This window comes from Canis aureus, chromosome 6, assembly GCF_053574225.1.
Source record: "Canis aureus isolate CA01 chromosome 6, VMU_Caureus_v.1.0, whole genome shotgun sequence".
Taxonomy (NCBI): Eukaryota; Metazoa; Chordata; class Mammalia; order Carnivora; family Canidae; genus Canis; species Canis aureus.
The window spans coordinates 29514425-29535776 of NC_135616.1; the positions used below are offsets into that span (position 1 = coordinate 29514425).

A 21352-nucleotide genomic window follows, 5' to 3' on the forward strand; every position below is an offset into this window, starting at 1 on the left:
CTTTAGGTGAATGAGAAAATATCTTGTCTTCTAAATATGGGCGGCCTTCATGTGGTAGGGAGGTCACAGATTTATCTCAACCTTATGAGATCTGGAGAACTTTGGTAGAAGAGGAAAATACCCCAAGTCTCCTCTTTATGAGTCTTTGAACCTAAGACAGGTCTTATTTGCATACATCTAGATTATCTGTATTTTTAAGGAGTTTTCAAAGCAAGGCAGGAGAATGTAACCTTAAAGTAATATAAAATACCTGTATTGCAAAATATTGTAAATGTTAGTTGAATACAATGAGACATTTGCCTAGGAGCTGAGGAACCAGAAAATGGGAAGCATTTAAGAGAAATATCTCCTATTTTGAGCTCACTTGCAGTTCCTGGTGACTGAAGGCTGCTAAAAGAAAAGAAAATAATAGCAGCAACCAAATCTCTAGTAAGTTTAATAGCTGCTCACTGACTGTAAACGTGAAGAGGACCTCTCCAAACACAAAGCTGAAATGTAGAGGATCCTCTTTCATTCAAGCCCCTGACCTCCCGCCCATTAATGGGCAGCCTCTTAATACCATGTTTGTGGCAATGCTTTGCAGCGTTGTTTTGTAGAATTTTATTTTCACTTCCTGGAATCAAGTCTTTGTCCCTGCCCCAATTAAATTTACATTTTTCCTCTTAAGCCTGATTTCGTTGAGTCTAAATTATGCTATCTTTCAGAAAAAACAAACTCATAAAGAAATATTTGAAAACATAAGATTGAATGACTTTCTCCCCCAGAAACACTCTCTATGCATTTCTCTTCCTTCCTGGAGGAACCTGGGTTCTCAGATGTTAAAAGAACAAATGGACAGTATTTTACAGTGACACTAAGCAGAGAGCAGAGTTTATTTTTTTTTTATTTTTTTATTTTTTGCAGAGTTTATTTTTGAAATGACTTTGCAATTGCAGCTTCATTTACAAAGGAACCTAGTTGAGTGTACACAGAAAATGAAGAGTCATGTCCAATAAATTTGGAGACTTAGTACCCATGACACCTGTTTCTAAAGACAAATAATTGAAGTTAATATTTAATTGGTTCATACATAGACCATGTGGGGAATCTCCTTCAGGGTTCTTTCTCTCTCTTTCTCTCTCTCCCTCTCTTTCCCTTTCTCTCTCTTTCTCTTCCATTCTCTCCCTCTCCCTCCTTCTCCCCCACTCAGTGCTTCCCCCTACTTGTGTCCATGTGAGTGCCTGCTGTCTCTCTCTAAAAAAAATCTTAAAAGGTAAATGAGATCATAAGAGTGAAGCCCTATAGCAGCATGACTAGTGTCCTTATAAGAAGAGGAGATTAGGTTACAACCATGTGTGCACACACAGGAAAGACCATATGAGGTCACATAAAGTGGTCATCTGTAAGCAAAGGAGAAGAGGTCTCCTGAGAAACCAAACCTGCTGACACCTTAGACTTCAAGCCTCCAGAACTGTGGAAAAGTAAATTTCTGTTGTGTAATCCACCCAGCCTGCATTATTTTTTTAATGGCAGCCTTAGCAAGTAAATACAATACCTAAGATAGTATTACAAGATAAAATATAGGATGTCTAATTAAATTTGAATTTTAGTGTTTTTTGTTTGTCTGAAATATTATGTCCCATGCAGTATTTGGGACATTCTTATACTACAGACAAAAGAAAACAAAAAACTTTATATTAAATTCAAATTTAGCTGGGTATCCTAAATTTTATTTGTTCAGTCTGGCAACCCAACCTATGAGAGATGAAGTCTTTACATAGGAAGTTCCATTTGAACTGGATCACAAAAGATAAAAATTATTTTGGTGGTGGTTGCAGTGGCCAGAGAAGTCCATGTGAGCAGGCCCCAATGGAAATTTTCACCACTTTTGCTTACTATGTTTATACTATAGCAGCTATCACAGCCCACAGTCATTTTAACTATTCAGAAATGATAGTTTAATTAAAAATGGAAAGTCTAACTGCCATTGATTACTTGGTGGTTTCTAAACCACCAAGTTTAAGAAAAATATCAATTCTTGGGGACTCACCCAGACTAATGGGTCACTAATTTAAGGTGACTAAAAACAGCTAATCAGCTCAATGTAAAAACAGCCTACACCTATAAACCAAACTGGGCAGACCAGAATATGTTCCATGGATAGTTTCTCTACAATTGAACTTGAAACTTTGATAAACCTTCTTCTGAAGGGAAGGCTATTTTATAATGGCCTGCTAGGGATCATCTCTGCATCTCTATTTTATACAATATTGCATCAGAAACTTTTTAATATTTTCTAAACAAGCTAATTTATATTTGTATGTGTATGTATATAAATATGGTCATGTGTTTTCCCATAACCAAATGTTAAAATAATCACATAACACTATGTCTATTTTGTTAGAGAGGTTAAAATAAATAAAGCATGGATTTCATTTGTAAATTTAAAACTTGACCTTGGTAGCAGAGGAACCCTTTAGTCTTGATAATTAAAGCCACATGCTATTGACACAGAACACTATTCAAAATAAATGTTATGTAACCCAGTGTCTGTTCAACTACAGCTTGCGGAATTTAGTGAGTCTGGCAGACTATTTTATAACTTATATATTGAAATTCAAGGAGGTCAGTTAGTGAAAAAGAAAATGCCACTAACTGCTCTTGTTGGAAAATAAAGTAATTGGCCAGCAATGATGAATATATAAATATCTATGTCTGTTTTTCAAAGACACTGGGCTGATTCAGGGAAAAATTATGACTTAAAATCATGGAGGATAAGTAACAGCAGGAGTCACAAAATGAGACTAGGAAGAAAGGAATTAGGAGAAAATCAAGTTGAGAATAAAAGTTAAAGGGAATCCACATAGTCAGAAAGAAACATAAAGACTGGACATATCAGGGCCATTTATATTGGCCTGAAACTATTACTTAGAAGTACATTTTGTGGAACCAGACTCTTCTTTGCAGGTGGCAACTCAGTCTTATATAGGAGAATGGAGGAAATTTGCTTCTGTCTGCCCAGTTCCCTTTCTGTCTTTCTCTAGTGATGAACTATATTTACTGTCTTTGAAAGAGACCTCTTGTCCCAGATGAGACTGCTGGGGCTTCTGATCACAGTGACATGATTCTTTGGCCAAAAGAATGAATGCAAGAACCAGACAAGTCAGAATAGACCATGTCTGTGGCCATTTAGTGGCTCAGGGATGGCAAAGGATATATGCCAGGTTAATCAGACATCTCCTGGGAATCTTTTATACAGTCCCTGGAAGAAAGAAATTATTTTTCCCTTGAATAACAAGCTGTAAAGCTATGACCTGGGAGCGGTTGGTGACTATGTTCCTTGTCATGTGTAGCCCAGAATGACTGAGGCTGACACACATGCAGAATATGGAAAGATGAGTATATATAATCTATATCATTTTCCTTCTCCCTCTGTCTTGCAGGTGCTCATATACACAGACATACATATATAGAACAATTGGTAAACCTTATTTGGTTGACCTTACTGCTGGCTCTCCTTCCATTGTGTGTGTGTGTGTGTGAGTGCATTTGTGGTTTGGTGAATGGGCCAGCTAATTCCGCTTCTTGCTTGATGGGTTTGTGTTTGATTCTGTCACAAATAACAGAAAAGTCTTAACTGAGTCTGAGCATTACCTTCACTTCCTGTGGCCATGAATTTATTTAAACTTTGCCATGTGACATTCTGTTTAACTTAAAATTATTACAAAGAAAGAGAAGCTTCATGTTTATTGTAATGCTATCCTTCTATATTTGGAATCATTTTTCCTTGAGCTTCTACCTTTTGCTCCAGTAAAACAACATAATGTTGCAGGGATCAGGTGAGGAATGGATATTCAATGAATTGCAGATTGTGCTTTCTAAAACATTACCATGCACTACTAGGCCTGTCTGTTTGTGGTCTCTTAAGGGTGCTTGGAATATTTCCATATTTGGATCATTGCTCAAGCTCCGGTTACTACTCTGAAATCTGCTCTTTCCTCCTCTCTTGACTGAATTTTTCTGGCTTTCAACACTTTTCCTAAGACTCCTATAGCAAGGAATTCTTTGACTCAAGTTATTTCTGATTGCTTAACTTTGAAAGATCTTATGTCCTTATATATCTTCAATTAAGTTGAACACATACCATTTTTTCATAAACTGAGGAAAGGCTAAATTGTCTTTAGAACTAGCCTATAAGTTTTTTCTTTATTCCCCATGGACATTAGTGTGCACTTAAAATGTAAATGAAGATTTCATGGAGGAGGAATAATCCACATGGACCATAAAAGACAGTAATCCAAATGATTAGAAGTTCTAACTTTTTGATTTTCTTTTGGAATGACAGAGGCAGTTGAAGTGGAAGGTGAGATGGAGTGAGGGAAAATATGAATTTATTTTTAACCACTCCCTATATTCTACAAGACTTATAGGATGCCATACATCCTTTGGTCTTAGCTCCTAAGTTTGATCCCTGGATGAAATGCTGCCTTTTAATCTTTAATTTGATTTAACTTTTTTAAAGGATTTCTGCCTTTTGGGAATGCAATTAGACTTTCTAGGACATCTGTCTGTCAAGAAAGATAATGGCATTTTCAGTGCACATTCACCGAACAGGAATCTTAATCTAAGGCAGGACCTTAGGGGTTCCCTGGAAACAACAGAAAGTCATGCTCATCTGGGCCTGGTAATTTAAGAGAAGTGGCCATCCAGCTGCAGTTAGAAGCAGCTTCTCACACAGCAGTCGGCAATTATCTCTTAGCCCAGGTGACAGATGGTAGGAAAGCATTCTCTTCTATACCTGGAAGCTTGGCTTCTACATCTGTGAAGACATTTCTCATCAGGCTTCCTTGCATATTTGTAGTATGACAGGCTTCAGTGTTATTGAGAGGACCAGATCTCTTCTGCCTCTGTCAGTCTTTGCTCCTCCCTTATTCCATGCATCTTCAATGTCGTTTTGCCAAGTTCCAGTTAAATCAAACAAATAGAATATAATCAAACATGTATATACGTATACTGTTTATATGATGCACACACATACACAAACATGTTTTTACAGTTAGCTCTGGAGGAATAATCTAGTGAAGAAAATCCTGAAAATTTTGGAAAAAAACAAAACAGAACAAGCATATAATTAAGCAGTCAAAAACCACTTTTACTTGGTTGACCTCTGGATATGGAAGTGGAATACTCCATTTATATTATTTTCACACTGGTCTTTGTCACTAAACTCCTAAGTTTCTTGAAGCCATGGACTTTCTTTTGTTAACATGGTCATTCTAAATAGCCATATAATATATGCTTGCCAAATAAATGGATGAATTAAGCAGTTAATGGATTACTGTACTGACATGCTCCGAAGAGACGTCTTGTGGTTGAAAGAAAAAGGAGTGTTTCAATTAGGACCCCCAGATCCTTAAAGGTAGCAGATAATGTTGAGAGTAATTCTGTGCTATTTCAGTGGAAAGAATTCATTAGGTGTCTGTTAGCCCAGCCCAAATATTTGCCTGGATCCCAGGTTCTATTCTGACCTAATGCCTGGAAGTTTTTTCCACACATTGTCAGCACCTATTCCCACCCACCTTTTGCAAACTCTTCATCTTAGAACATTTTGTCATCCTGACAGCTCTTATGGTGAGATTTAACTCCAAGGCTTTTTGCTGCTTTGTTGTGAGTCCTGTTTGAAATTATCCAGATTGAGCCCCCTCTCCAAAAACTACATTCTTACCTTGTTTGTGTATCAAGCCTGCCTTGTTACCTTGCATTTCTAAGACCCTGGCTGTATGGTTGAACCCCACAATCTTTGACAACTGCATTTAACATAGCAGGAAGTTCTACACACATACATTGTATTTCTTCAATATTATTTTTAGGGGCTGCATGAAAAATATAATTTTGTTTATTAAATATACTCTTTCCACCCTGTAAAGAAACTTTAGCAAAGATTTATCTATAAAATAGCATATGAGTTCCATGTAACAATCTCAATTTTAGTAGAAGCCTCTTGACATCAAAAGACTAAAGTGACTTGGGAGGTTGACATTTATGTACAGTATCACAGGGACATACAGCTTCTCATAACTCACAAGATTTGTGTTTGGCAGGTTTATGATGGACATAATTTTGAGGAACATAGAAACTAGTGCTTTATTTGCATTTCCTTTTTGATTAAACTCATTGTCAACTCCACCCCCCCCAAGTAATTAGAATACTTATCAGTAGTGGGGGTGGGGAAACCTTAATATCTTATCCCAAACCTCATGAAACATGTTGTTTGGTACCTAAGTAGTGGTCCTTCATGAAGTATTGTTCAGGCATACCCATTGCCTTTGGTTTAATGGAAACATGATGATATATTCCTGAGATTTTGTAGTTTCTACACCCTGAATTGTTTTGTTTGGTGTATGAGAGATTATGCTCTGTTCTATTACATACTTACATAATAAATTACTGTTTCAGAGCTACATCCACTATATGTCTTTTGAAAACAGACTGACATTTAGGCAATTATAAGTAGTTACCAATGTCAGTGACTTGGCTAACCTTGCAATAGATGGGTGGATACCATAAAGCTAGGCTAAGTTGGTAAATTCCCAGGCAATGATGAATTTATCTTAAATTGCTCCCCCTCCAGCAGCTGGCAAGAGTGTTTTGATACAGATTATAAGAAGCATTGTGATTTAAAAAGAAATTATGGGGGATCCCTGGGTGGCGCAGCGGTTTAGCGCCTGCCTTTGGCCCAGGGCGTGGTCCTGGAGACCCGGGATCGAGTCCCACGTCGGGCTTCCGGTGCATGGAGCCTGCTTCTCCCTCTGCCTGTGTCTCTGCCTCTCTCTCTCTCTCTGTGTGACTATCATAAAAAATAAAAATAAAAATAAAATAAAAATAAATTATGATGTAAAAAATAAAGCAGAAGTAGGTGTCACAGATTGCAAAAAATGATAGATCAAGGAAATGTTCACATTATTAATATTAACCTAAGTGTTCCCATATCCTCCTAGTCTATACCTATTAACTGGGGGAATTTTGGTATGTATGACTTAGGAGATACCAAATCTGTCTTAGAATTGTCTCAATTATTTCTGGGAACTTCTATGTTTATCTTATGATCAGAAACTCAGTTACTCATATTCTTCTCCTCCCAGAACTGGCTGTATCCTCCTTTCTGTCTGCTCCATTAAGCATAGCTAGGTCAACCACTGGGCCACAGTTAGTGCCAAGGTTACTACTGCACCCCACAGCTCCTCAAGGGTGTGAGGAGAGAACCCACCTTGCCTTTATGTCTCTGGTCTTGAGTATCAAAAACCCCATTATCAATACAGTTATTTCAGTTTTTATCTGCCTGTAACTTACCTCTTTGTAAGAATTGAGATGTAGTCCTAAGGATTAGACCAGGAGTATAGACAAAATGTTTTCCTCTGTTCTTAAATCTAGCAATAGCCTGGATCTCAGATTATTCTTTTACCAGAAGGAAGTGGTCTTCTACAGTGTAGCCTCCCTCCCTGTATCACTTCACATAGTTAGATGTCTGAGGCAGGACGTTCTAGTGTGACAGGTTCATCAACAGACTACATGATCATTATGTGTGAATATTTATTGAGGGCTTACCTATTGCAAGTTCTAGGAATTTCCAACACAGTGTGAAAAGTTACTAGAAGCCAGTCAGCACACTGAAACATAAAATTCAAGAAACAATTTTGATGAATATCATAAAGGTGAAAAATGTGCTTTGGGAGAAAGTAATAAGAGAAATGTTGTTCATACAGGATTAGGATGGTAAACAAAAGCAAAAGCATAGGTGAGAAAGTGATCTTCATGAGCTAAGTAGGATGCAGATAGAGAGACAGGGTATGTTTTAGGTGAAGATCATCAGGGGAAAATCCTCTGGGCTGGAAATGAATGTGACATTTTCCAGAAGTAAAAGAGAGACCCTGTTTCTAGCGTTTCTGGAACAAAGATGAGGGTGACAGTAATTTAGGATAAAGAAAGAATTGTGATCTTGAAGGACATATTCTATGTATTCTAATTTGTGTAGGCAATTTTTTTAAAAGATTGTATTTATTCGTGAGAGACACAGAGAAGCAGACTCAGGCAGAGGGAGAAGCAGGCTCCCCAAAGGTAGCCTGGTGCAGGACTCAATCCTAAGACCCTGGGATCACAACCTGAGCCAAAGGCAGGCAGCCAAGCACTGTGCACCCAGGTGCTCCAGTGTAGGCAATATTGAACACAACATGCTTGATCAAATTTACTCTAAAAAAATGATAATCCTCAGAGAAAGTTGGCAAGGCTGATGTCAAGATTTTTTTATGTGTGTGTGTTCTCTCTTCTCTGTTTCAGTACTCAAGTCCCAGAAAGGTACTTTTGTGAATGAGACCCAGAAGACACAAATAGATGATCTAGAATAAGCTCACTTTGTGAACCTGGGCTAATCCATGCAGTCTTTGACTGGAAGCGTCTTAAGTGAATGTGTATTTAAGTTTGATTTGGTCTCAGACCTTTTCTTTGAAATCATGAATATGTTATTGATAAGTATAAGCATGCTTTTGAATATCCTAAAAGAGAGCAACATGGACAAACATAATATCATATTTTGTGTGTCATTTCTACTTGAGGAATAAGGAACTAGCAGAGTTACTAGATGAGTTCTTTAGGAAGGCTTCAGATGATCCAGTCTGGAATGACTTGACTTGGGTGGTAGGCACTGTACAGCCAACTGGTCAATCAGTCTGAGTGTCAAGATTCAGTTGAACTCTCAGCTTTTGGGATATATATTGCAAGCTAGTGGGAAAATACATGAGGACTGCCTGACTTTGGTATGTCAAGGCTAATGTGCTCTTACTCAGAAAAGGACCTTATGCTTCCGTACATCTGGTTGCCAAGGTGAGGTGTCAACCTTGCAGTGCTCAGCCCTCAGTAACCCCACCTGTGAACTCAGTATCCTCATTTTTCTGATTTTTGAAAAATTCCAAGGCAATGATCCCATCCATACCTTGAATCCTAATTTTTTATTAAAATTTACTTCTTTCTTAATATATGGCACAAATCTACTTAGTGGTTATTAGCCTTTACTAACTTTTTTTTTAAAGAAAGCTCATCTTGAGTCAAGATATAAAGAAATACAAATACCTAGGTACAATATAGTTTTTTTTTTCATTGAACTTCAATGTTTCTAATAACTTTTCAACTTAACCTTGATTTTCTTTCCAATGCTAAGGAGAAAAACACCTTCAACTACTTTTTCATGAGGACAATTATTCAGGATCTCTTAGTAACATGCTGCTGTAAGAAGAACATGAAGAGAGTTAAATAGGCACTCGCACTGACCTTGAGTAGTTTATGATCTAAGTAGAACATTATGATGCAGAAATATATCTTCAGGGAACGCATTAGAGACCTTACATTACTTATGTGTTTAAATTATGTGCAAGCAAAAAGGTAAGGGAATTTAATTCAGTGATGAAGAAGGGAAGAACTTCAGTTTGAGGGAAAGTATCAAAGATTAGCTATGAGCTTGGGAAGACTATTTGAAGTATAAGCTGCTTTAGAAGTATCTTTCTAGAAAGTAAAGCATTTCAGTGAATTGGGACTAGAAATTTCAAGCAGGAGGATTTATCTGAGGAGAAGTCTTGCTGGCAGATACCAGATATGTGAATGATGTCTGTGAATATATTTACCTATAAAACATGCTAGGTTGGATGATAAAATATACATGCTTTAGTTGTTAATGGAAAATAAGTAATGGACTTGAACTACATATTACAGGATATCTAGAAAATGGATCAATTTAGAAAGTAGGGAGGGGCCATCAAGCAATACAATAAAAGTATATTCAGAGAGATTTATTGGAATGTGTAAATTTGGGTTAGGTGTTGGAGAACCATAAATACTAAGCAGGTCAGCATAACTATCTCATTTTAAAGCAAAAAATTTGGAAAGGGGAGTATAAGTCTGTCCTATGAGCTATTTCCTTTTTCTGGTCTGTGAGCCAATCTGCCTATAAGTCCTCATTATCTTCAACTTCTTTTCTGTCCTTAGTACTTCTCTTGCTCTCTGTGTAGTGTGTTTTTTTCAAGCTGATTTAATGCTCCCATGTTCTGGATAACAGAACATAACCTGGGTTGTATCTTGTTTCTAAAATACTGTGGTAACTCAACCAGTGAAATCATAAAGTAATACCCTGCAGATTCACCCAAATGAGGTTGGGTGAAAGAGCTAAGGGCAACCTGTTTTCACAATAATTGTTTTAGTTCTATTCAAAGGAAGATTCCTTGTGATTTGAATTTGAAATTCTTGCAGCTCACCCAGATTACCTAAACCTGAAGAACAAACATACATTCAAATGCAATTTCCAGTTTTTCACATTACATAAATTATGTTTCTGTTTTGAAGATGAGCTCAACCCTTCCTCTTATACAAAGCTTCCTCTGAGTATTTTATCTGACAACTATAAATCTCTGCTCTGAATTCCTGAATTTATTCTGCTCAAAACTTTGAATTATATTCTGCTCAACAAATAGGTTGCCTGGGCCTTTAGAGGGGTAACTGAGCCCTAATCTTTTCTGTCTCTTCCTTAACTGTGGTTTACACATGAGAAGGATATCGTTAATGTGTTAATAATAAGACTTCATTCAGATTTATGACCTCTCTATCCCAGTTTTTGGTAATTGGAATCATCTTGACATGGGTCTCAAACCACAGTAGTCTGTGGGTGAAGTGCTGTTCACATCACTCCTCTATCCCATTGCCATTTAGGAAAATCACAACAAATTTTCTGCCTTGTGAAATAAGCTGACAATTTCTGCAACTTCTTCCCTGTTTCGCTCATTTAAGAAAAAGACAGACTAAGAAATGAAATTCTTTGATCTACCTCCAAGAAAAATCCCACTTAAATCTTCCATATTATTAACCAAACTCCAAACTGGAAAGGCTTAGTTTTGCTTTGAAACTTCAAATTCACATGTTCCTGAATAGTTGAACTTGATAGGTCATACCCTCCACCATTTCTCATTCTTGGCAACTCCTGATCCTACTGAAGTTGTAGGGAATATGATGGGGGCAGGACTGGAGAAGGAGATTGGTTGAGTGCTAGGGAGGGGAGAGTTCAAGTTTCTCAACTATTTACAACTTCAGGTTCACCCTAGGAAGAAAATGCATGAGTGGTTGAAAAGGGAAAGTGATTGGTGTACTCTCCCAAAAATAAAACTATTACTAATACTTTATCAACTTGCCCTTAACTGTGGCTGTTTTATTCCCCTTATGGTACATCTTTAGAAAATGGGCAACCTCCAACCAGTTTCCACCTCTAATCATTGCATTTTAGGCTCTCTTCCCTGTAATGTGGCACTCAATGTGTCTCTATTCTAATATGGGTAATAATACATTTATATTATCTAAATCTAATGAAGGGGATCCCTGGGTGGCACAGTGGTTTGGCGCCTGCCTTTGGCCCAGGGCGCGGTCCTGGAGACCCGAGATCGAATCCCACATCGGGCTCCTGGTGCATGGAGCCTGCTTCTCCCTGTGCCTATGTCTCTGCCTCTCTCTCTCTCTCTGTGACTATCATAAATAAATTTTAAAAATTAAAAAAAAATCTAATGAAGGAATTAAAAGGAAATACTAGTAAGAATGCAAAATTTTCTGGAGAAAATAAAAGCAAATTTGTATTACTTTGTTTAAGAAGTGATCAGTAATGTTGATTCCAACAATTAAAAGCAAATTCTATCATTTTAAAGTGTTGGCTTATGCTATGGTATTATCTTCCTACCTCTACCATTTCCTCTCAGAGATTTGAAAACCAGTGAAGGTGTCATTTACAGAAATGAAAATGAAAATTTTGTCCATCTTCCCCCCCTTCAGCCTACATATGGAGAAAGAGGCAAAATCACTTTGAAGGTTTACTCATGACAGGAGAAGAGACATATAAGTTTGATGACAAAGTAATTTCAAGAAATTAACTTTGGTTAATTTATCTGACCTTGCTTTAAGAGGTATAGCTGTGCTGAGTTCACAGATTGCTGCAGCCAAGCAATGCCTTGGCTAGTGAGTCTCTTTTCCTTGCTAACAGGGAAACTAAAATGATAACCAATTCAACCATAGAATTTCCCAGTCACTGAACTCATAACAATTTACTAGTCCAGGTGTTGTTTACTGGTGTGAATAAGGAATAAATATTGAGATATTAAGAATGGAATGACCATATAATCTCATCCTCTGACAAGAGTTGTTATGCCATGTTGCTGAGCAAGGCCCACGTAAGACCTTTCTTTGTTCTATCACATCGATGGAAATAATTTTCCTCCCCACTGGCAATCACTTTTCATATTTCCCAGTCACCCATATTACCATTCTGAATCCCTTTGTTGAATAGTATAGCCAAATTTATCAAATAAAAATATAGAGTGTAATTTTGCTCTGTAAAGATGAAATAGACATACTTTTCCCTATTCTTTCTGCCAAACACAGCTAAAAACCTTGATAATTACATATAAAACAAATATAAGGAGACTCTGAAAAGTAGAAGGCAGACTGGATAGGGACCTTAGGACCCAAAAAACAGCATGGTGGTTAGTTCTCTGGAGTTGTTTTTTTCCCTCATACATTCTATATTTGGAGCTGAAGAATGAGAAACCTGGGAAATGACAATGGCACAAACAATGAAAGCTCAAGGAAAGCCTATTCTTACTAGCCAAAAGATCAGGGAAGACACTGACCAGGAAGGGGAAAACTCCTAGGAAATAATTGTTCTACGATAGCTGAATACTGCAAAAAAATTTGTGGTTCCATTCCCATTCATTCTAACAAGAGAAAGCTGAGTAAGGAGCCTAGACTTCTACTCGATTTTTAATTGCAAGAGGCTCTAATGAGATAGTTTAACATCTTTGCCAATGTGGTGTCAGGGATGGCCAAATATGGATCTGGGATTTCCACCCCTGATGACTGGTAATAAGGTCACTCCTTATTAATGATAGGTCACTCCCCATCATTCCGTAGTATCAATAGAGATGATGTGGAAAGCCTGGACCTTTACCTCAACCCACCAGTAACAAAGTACACCTCCTACTGGGGTAGTGTCAGGTGAGGCCTATTAGAGAGTTAGAGATTTCATCACATCACCCAGCAGTATCAAGGCCACTTCTCACTATGGTGTCAGTGGAGGCCACATAAGAATTAAAAATTAGGGGCACCTTGGATCAGTGGTTGAGGGGCACCTGCCTTTGGCTCAGGTCATGATCCCTGGGTCCCGGGATTGAGTCCCACATCAGGTTCCCCACAGGGAGTCTGCTTCTCCCTTTGCCTATGTCTCTGCCTCTCTCTCTGTGTCTCTCATGAATAAATAAATAATCTTAAAAAAAGAAGAAAAGAAGTAAAAATTACCACAGTAATAAGGAAGCACTCCTTTGCTCAGCCATGTATCTTTGATAGCAGTGAAGAGAGAGTGGACTTCTGTCTGTATTGGGAGGTAATAAAGTAACAGTTCTTCTTCCCGTGCTGGTACAGTGTCACAGAAGTCAGTTAAAAAATAACAAAAAAAAAAAAAAAAAGTTTAAATATAATCCTGAGTCTCATAAAAAAAAAAAAGTCCAAGTTTCATTTGAAAATTATTTGTCATACTAAGAACCAGGAAGATTTCAAAGTGAGTGAAAAAGACAATCAATAGATGCAAGCTCTTAAGAAGATGGAGTTAGGGTTACCTAATAAAGATTTTAAAACAGCTGTGATAAAAAGGCTTTAATGAGTAATCATGAACACAAAACAAATGGAAAAATAGAATATCTCAGTAAAAAAATGACTCATCAAAAAAAAGAAAATAAAAAAATCAAATGGAAATTTTAGAATTGATACAATAACTGATAGATAATGCTCAGTGAATGGGCTTAATAGCAGAATCCAGGAGACAGAGTGGAAAAAAATAGTGACCTGGAAGATAAATAATAAAAATGAAACAACAAAGAAACCCATGGAAAGACATGTGATTATTAAACTGAAAACTAAGGGAAAAAAGTTAAAAACTTGAAATTACCCAGGTAAAAATGACTTTACTATGGGATAAAAACAATTGGAATGATTGTATTTATTTCTCCTACCAGGAAACCAAGAAACCAGGAAGGAACTATCTACCCAGGATAAACTACCTAGCAAAATATCTTCCAGGAATGGAAGGGTAATTCAGGGTAAATTCAAGGTAGATGAAGGAAAACCAAGAAAACTGCAACAGACATACCCTAAGAAAATGTATAAAGGAAGTTCTCTATAGAGGAAGGAAACAATAAAAGACATAGCACTTGAACATCTGGGATGAAGATGGATCATGATAAGGAAAAATATGGGTGAATGCATTAAGCTTTCTTTCTCTTCTTGAGTTTTGTAAATTATGTTTGATTGTTGAAGCAAACAACCACAAAAAAAAATGCTGTATGATGTTCTGAATATATATGGAGGAAATGTTTAAGGCTACATAAATAGTGAAGGGTAAGGGGTATAAACGGGGTAATATTTCCCTTCTCCATCAAACTGGGAAAATAACACCAAAAGACTATATAATAAGTTTCATGTGTATAACTTAATAACTGGAGCAAACTTAAACCTGACTCAAGATATACTCAAAAACACTACAAAGTGAAATCTAAATGTTTGAGCAACCTACACAAAAAGCAGGACAAAAGAAATCAGAGAACAAGAAACAGAGGACAAATAAAACACAAAAATATAATGTCAGACTGCATACAATTATATTAAATGTAAATGAATTAAATAATACATTAAAAGGTAGAGATTAACAGTCAATTCAAAATATGATGCAACTGTATGCTGTCTACACAAAAATCCTTCAAATATAAGGATAGAGGGAGGTTAAAATTAGAAGAGTAGACAAAGATATAAAATGAAGAACTTAATTTAAAAAAACAGGAGTGGCTATTTTCCTATCAGATAAAATAGAATTCAGAGCAACATAAATTGAGAGAGAGAAACATCATATAATGATAAAAGGTCAGTCTGTCAAGAAAGTATAGCAACTCTGTGTATGCACCAAACAACAGAGATGCCAAATATGTGAAACAGAAACTGATAGAATTGAAAAAATAGACCAACTGATAATTATACTTCGAGATCTCAACAATATTTTCTGAACAATTGATAAAACAACTAGATAGAAAATGAGTAAGGATATAGAAGAATTCAACAATTGCATTAACCACAGGGTCTATTTGACATTTATAGAACATGGAACAATAGCAGAAAACTTATTCAAGTGTCCGTGGAATATATATCAACACAGACTATTTCTTGAGTCATAAAACAAACCTCAACAAAAGTAAAAAATATGTGATTCTCTGATTACAATGGAATCAAAGTGGAAATTAATAAGAGGAAGATAACTGGAAAAATCTCCAAATATTTTTAATTAGATAGCCTGAAGTTCCAGGAAATCTCAAGGTAAATGAAAAAAAAATGAATTGAATGAAAATGAAATTACATATCTAAACTTGTAGAATACAACTAAAGCACTCCTATGAGGAAAATTTATAGAACTAAATGCACACATTGGGAAAGAGGGAAAGTAGCAAATCAGTAACTTAAGCACCTAGTTCAGAAACTTAGAAAAAGAAGAACAAAATAAGCAAGGCAAGGCAAATAAATAATAAATTTAAGAGTTACGGTAAATGAAAACAGAAAAATAATACAGAAAAACCAATGAAATGGTTGAAAAAAAAGAAATCAATAAAATTGTTAAACCCCTGATAAAACTGACAAAGGACAAAGAGAAGACACAAATTACCAGTGTTGAGAATGGACTGATACATCATTACTGACTATGCAGACATCAAAAGATAAATGGGAAAACTAAAAACAACTCTACACATTTATGTTAGGCAACTTAAATAGACATTTACTTTGAAAAACACAAAGTACCACAACTCACCCAATATCTAATAGATCATTTGAATGACCCTATACCTACTATTGAAATTGACTTCAGAATTTTACAACTTTCCAAAAAGAACTCCCCTGGTTCATATGGTTTCCACTGGAGAATTCTGCCAGATGTTTAAGGATGAAATGATAAGAACTTTGTAGTATCAACACTTCCTAAGTCAGTGTATAAGGCCCACATTACTCTGACACAAAAAAACAGGTAATGATAGTAGAGAAAACTATAGACCAGTATCTCTCATGAACATTGATGCAAAAATTCTCAAAAACATTAGCAAATTAAACCCAGCAGTGTGTAAAAATAATTATCCACTATGAGCAAGTGCAGTTCATACCATGGATACAAGGCTGGTTCAGTGTTCAAAAATAAATAAATGTAACCCACCATTTTTGACAGTCTGAAGAAGAAATATTCATGTTCATATCAATTTGTGCATGAAAAGCATTTGACAGCATTCAACACCCATTTATGATAAAAACCTCACAGAAGAGTAGGAATGGAAATGAATTTCCGCAGCTTAATAAATAACATTTACAGGATATCTGTAGTTAACTTACAATTATTGGAAAAAGATTGGAAACGTCCTAAGATCAAGAACAAGGCAAGGATATCTCCTTTTCCCATTCTTAACATAATGCTATAAGTTTTAGGCAGTCAATTAAAGCAAACATATTTTTAAAAAGACAAAAAAAAAAACTGTCCATTTTTGCATACAACATGATTATATAGAAAATGTCAAAGCTTTAAAAAAAAGAAAAAAAAAAAAACAAACAGCAAAAGAAGGGGAGCCTGGGTGGCTCAGTCAGTGGAGCATCTGGCTCTTGATTTCTGCTCAGGTCATGATCCCAGGGTCATGGGATCAAGCCCTGTGTTGGGCTCTGCACTCAGAATGGCATCTACTTGTCTCTCTCCTCTTCCTGCTCTCTCTCTCTCACTCTCTCACTCTCAAAGAATTAAATCATTAAAAGATTTTTTAAAAATTAAAGAAAGCAAAAGAAAAAAAAAGATCTTAGAATTATTAAAGTGAGTTCAGTAAGGTAACAGGATATAAGAAACATGAAAATCAACTATATTTCTATATCCTAGCAATAAACCTGTGGAAACAAAATTTAGAATTTGATACCATTTCAAATTACTCAAAAATGAATTTTTTGGGGTGTCTGGGCGGCTCAGTTGATTGAGTGTCCAACTCTTTATTTTGGCTCAAATGGTGATCTCAGCCCACGTTGGGCTCTGTTCTCAGAGGAGAGTCTGCCTGGGATTCTCTCTCTCAAATAAATAATTAAATCTTTAAAAAATGAATTCCCTAAGTGTAAATCTAACAAAATGTGTACAGAATTTGTATGTTGAAAACTATACAGTGTTGATGAACAGAAAGATCCAAATAGGGAGACATGCTGTGTTCATGAATTGAAAGAAGGACTCAGCATACTAAAGATTTCACTTCTTCTCAAATATATATACAGGTTTAGCAAAATTGCTTTCAAAATTCCAGCAAGATTTTTTTTTTTGTAGATACACACAAGATTATTCTAAGATTTCTATGGAATGGCCAAGAAGTTGAAATAGTTAAAAATTTTTGATAATGAAGTACAAAGTAGGAGGAATCAATTTACTCAAGTACAAGTCTTCCATAGCTACAATAATCAATATTACATGGTATTATTAGAGAGATAAACATAGCAAAACAGTCAAGTGAAGAAAAAAATGGTACTGGAGAAACTGGACATCCATAGGCAAAAAAATAGTAAATCTCAATTGAGGTCTCATACTTCATACAAAAATTAACTAAAAATGGATCACAGACTTAAATATAAGTTGTAGAACTAAAAAAATTTTTACCAAAAAAGAATGCATCTGCATGATTTAGAGCTAGGCAAAGAGTTCTTAGACTTGACACTAAAAGCATAAATTGTAAAAAGAAACATTTATTAATTTTACTTCATCAAAATTGAAATCCTTTGTTCTATGTAAGATCCTATTAAAAGGATGAAAAAGACAGGTTGTAGATTGGAGAAAATATTTGTAAACCAAATAATCTGATAAAGAGCTACCTACTATCTGGAATATATAAAGAACCCTCAAATTTCAACAGTGAATAAAGAATCCATCAGAAAATGGACAAAGAAACAGATATTTCATAAAGAGGACATGAAGATGGCAAATAAGCACATCAAAATAATTTCAGCATTAGAGAAATGCAACTGAAAACCCCCATGAGATATCACTACACACACACACACACACACACAAAGATATCACTACACACCTGTCAGAATGAAAAAAAAAATCACAACAAGGAATGTTGGGAAATATGCAGAGACACTGGATCATTCAAACATTACCTGATGAGAATGTAAAATGGTATAGCTGCTCTGAAAAACAGTTTGATACTTTCTAAAAAAAAAACCTGACTACCTTAAGACTAAGCAATTGTAATTGCGTTCATCGACATTTATCTAAGAGAAATGAGTATTTCCATATAAAAACTTATGTGGAAATGTTTTTAACATGTTTATTTGTAATGTCTTAAAACTGAAGCGAACCCAAGTGTCTTTCAAGGAAAGAACAGTTACATATTACAGAATACTATTCAGCAATGAAAAGGAATGAGCTACTCATACACAAAGCAACCTGAATGAATCTCCAGAGAATTTTGCTGTTTGAAAAAAAAAAAAAAAAGTTGCATAAAATAACATGCTGTGTGAACATTCATTTATTGAACTTTCATGAAATGACATAATTATAAAAGAACTGGTGATAGGTTTTTAGGAATCAAGGAAGGGGGTGGGGTGGGAGAAAGTGAGTGTGACTATAAGAAGGCAACATAATAGACACTCACTGTGATGGAAATGTTCTGTTTCTTGATTGTGTGGTTAATATCCTGGTTGTGATATTATAATAACTTTGCAGGATATTATCATTAAAGGAAACTGAGTAAAGAGCACAAGAGCTCTTGCTGTATCATTTTTTACTCTTTCTTATATCTAAAGTTGTCTTAAAATGTCTGATTAAAAATATAGGGTGTCCAATTGAAAATGAAAATTGTATGGAACATACTTTTAATAAAAGTATATTGTTTATCTGAAATTTAAATTTAACTGGGAACTCTATATTTTCTCTGGCATCCTTGGGGCAGAAGAAATCTGTTCAGTGTTTCAGTGGCATGGAGACCATGGTATGTTAAGAAGTGAAAACGTGGACATGTCCAGGGTACAACAGACAAATAGGGTGTGTTTAGCTGAGTTGTTTAGTTTCACCTAAACGCAATATCTGTTTTGAGACTAGAGTATGTGAGTTAGAGCACATACCTAATAAATACTCTTTGTGTGACATTTCTTCACAGAAAAGTGCGATACCCGTGTAGGTTTGTGCAAAAGCATTTCTTTTAAAATTATTATATATTTATATTATAATGTATATATTTTATAGATTTATATGTTCCATACTTTTATATCGTAGTATGTATAATTTAATTTTTAATATTAAATTATTAAATTATTTCGTGCACAGACTTCTTGGTCATTTTTTATTTTGTTTCTTCCTAATAATTCTCTAAAGCACTACTGTATATGCCAGCAGAATGTAGAATTGAAGTAAAAGCTGGGTTAAAAAAATAATAATTTCTGTTTTATTCCAGCTTGTGCCTTATGAATTATATATTCCTGCTTTAATATTCCAAGAGTTTTCTCTTTCCCCAATTGTTTGTAAATCTCTTTCAGAACTTTAGCTTGACCCTAGCATTCTGGAAGATGAGTCATCTAAACTCATTTTCTAGCTGTTTGCACAGAGGTCTCCTGATCACAAACCTATCCTTGCAGTCTGGGAATTCTAGAAACGGTATAGTTGAGGGCAGCCAGCCCCTTGAAGGCCCTACAGCAATGGCTTTTACTTTGAGAAATGGAGCAAGTACGTCTTACCAGAGAGTGCTAAGGCACATGTGGGAATGAATGCAGAGGCATCTTCAGCTGCTGTTCATGTTGGAGGTGGTTGGAGTATTCCTGCCCTCCCAGAAGTGCAAGGCACAAAATGTCATGTAGACATCATCAGAATGAGACCTTGGTTTATCAGATATCTTTGACACTACCGAGTCTTCTGAGTACTCTGTGCATTGGGTATCTCTCCTATCTATTCAGCTGGGCCTTTCTTTTGTAAAAGCAACTTTCTTTTCTTTGAGCTATTGCTTGCGTAAAATTTTCATAATAAACTTGAATCAAAATGAACCGTCTGCAAAGAATAGAATGACAGTGCATTGTACCTTCTCATATTTGAGTCACACAAATAATGAAGAGTGGGCGATAACATAGTGCACATTGTTACAGAGCTGTACAAAGGAGCCTCGTAGAACTTGTGAAGCAGGGGACCGGTGAGAGTTGTGAACACTTTGTGCTGTTCTGTACCGTGGCTATTATGAAAAATTTATAGCAGGATGACCAGATCCTATAGTATGTGCCTGCAAAGAAACAGAAAGTGAATAGAAACATGTTTCTCTCTTCACTTTGCTAGCTGGCCACAAGGAGCAAATCTTCTATCCTCATTACCTCTGTGGTATTGACCTTATGGAGTATATTTTTAACTGAGTAGAAAAGCCTTTACCTGGAAGTAGCAATTTTTTTATTAAACTAAAACTTCTGCATTAATTTATTATCTAACGGGTAGAAGGCATTGATGGTAAAGAAATTGAGGGACACCCAGGTGGCTCAGCGGTTGAGCATCTGCCTTCTGCTCAGGGTGTGATCCTGAGCCCTGGTATCAAGTCCCATATCGATCTCCCTGCGGGGAGCCTGCTTCTCCCTCTGCTTATGTCTCTGCCTCTCTCTCTCTCTCTGTCTCTCATGAATAAATAAATAAAATCTTAAAAAAAAAAAAAAAAAAAAAACCTTGAAAGAAAACTGAGTACATTTTGAGGCTTGGTCAGAAGAGCCAGTGCATTGCCAAAAATAATGAGGGTGATGTCTGATACTGGCATTGGCACATGGTATAGATCCTCAATGTTTGCTGAGTGAGTAAGTCAGAAAAAAGTATAACTCTGAAGATACACTTCCCCCACTCTGTGATTTTGCTGCCACCAAGCTTACATGAAATTGTAAACACTTCTGACTAAAAACAATGTTTTGCAGCATCTGTAACATTACATTATTAGCATCTGCATTATTGATACCTGAATTCCCTTATGTCCAATACCATATTATTTTTTATCTGCATGACTTGATAATTTCCTAGAAATGCCCCTCATTCCATTTTTCCATTTTTTTCCCCGTTTTGAGCTATTCATTCTGGAGTTGACTTTCACAAAGCCCAACTTTTTTACTTCTCATACAATTTTGCATAAACATCAATGACTTTCACAACTGCCTTGGGGACTCTGCTTCATAACTTTTTTGACTTTCACAAAGCCCAACTTTTTACTTCTCATAGAATTTTGCATAAACATCAATGACT

General features: G+C 36.0%; 1 long non-coding RNA gene across 1 annotated transcript in view; it reads left to right on the plus strand.

Annotated features, from left to right (window-relative positions):
• The window catches only part of LOC144315669 (uncharacterized), a 37852-nt gene extending 19218 nt beyond the window's left edge, over positions 1–18634 (plus strand). Inside the window, exon 3 of the long non-coding RNA XR_013381410.1 lies at positions 14064–18634. This is a non-coding gene — a long non-coding RNA (uncharacterized LOC144315669). The remainder of the gene's footprint in view (positions 1–14063) is intronic.
• The last annotated feature ends 2718 nt before the right edge of the window (positions 18635–21352 follow it).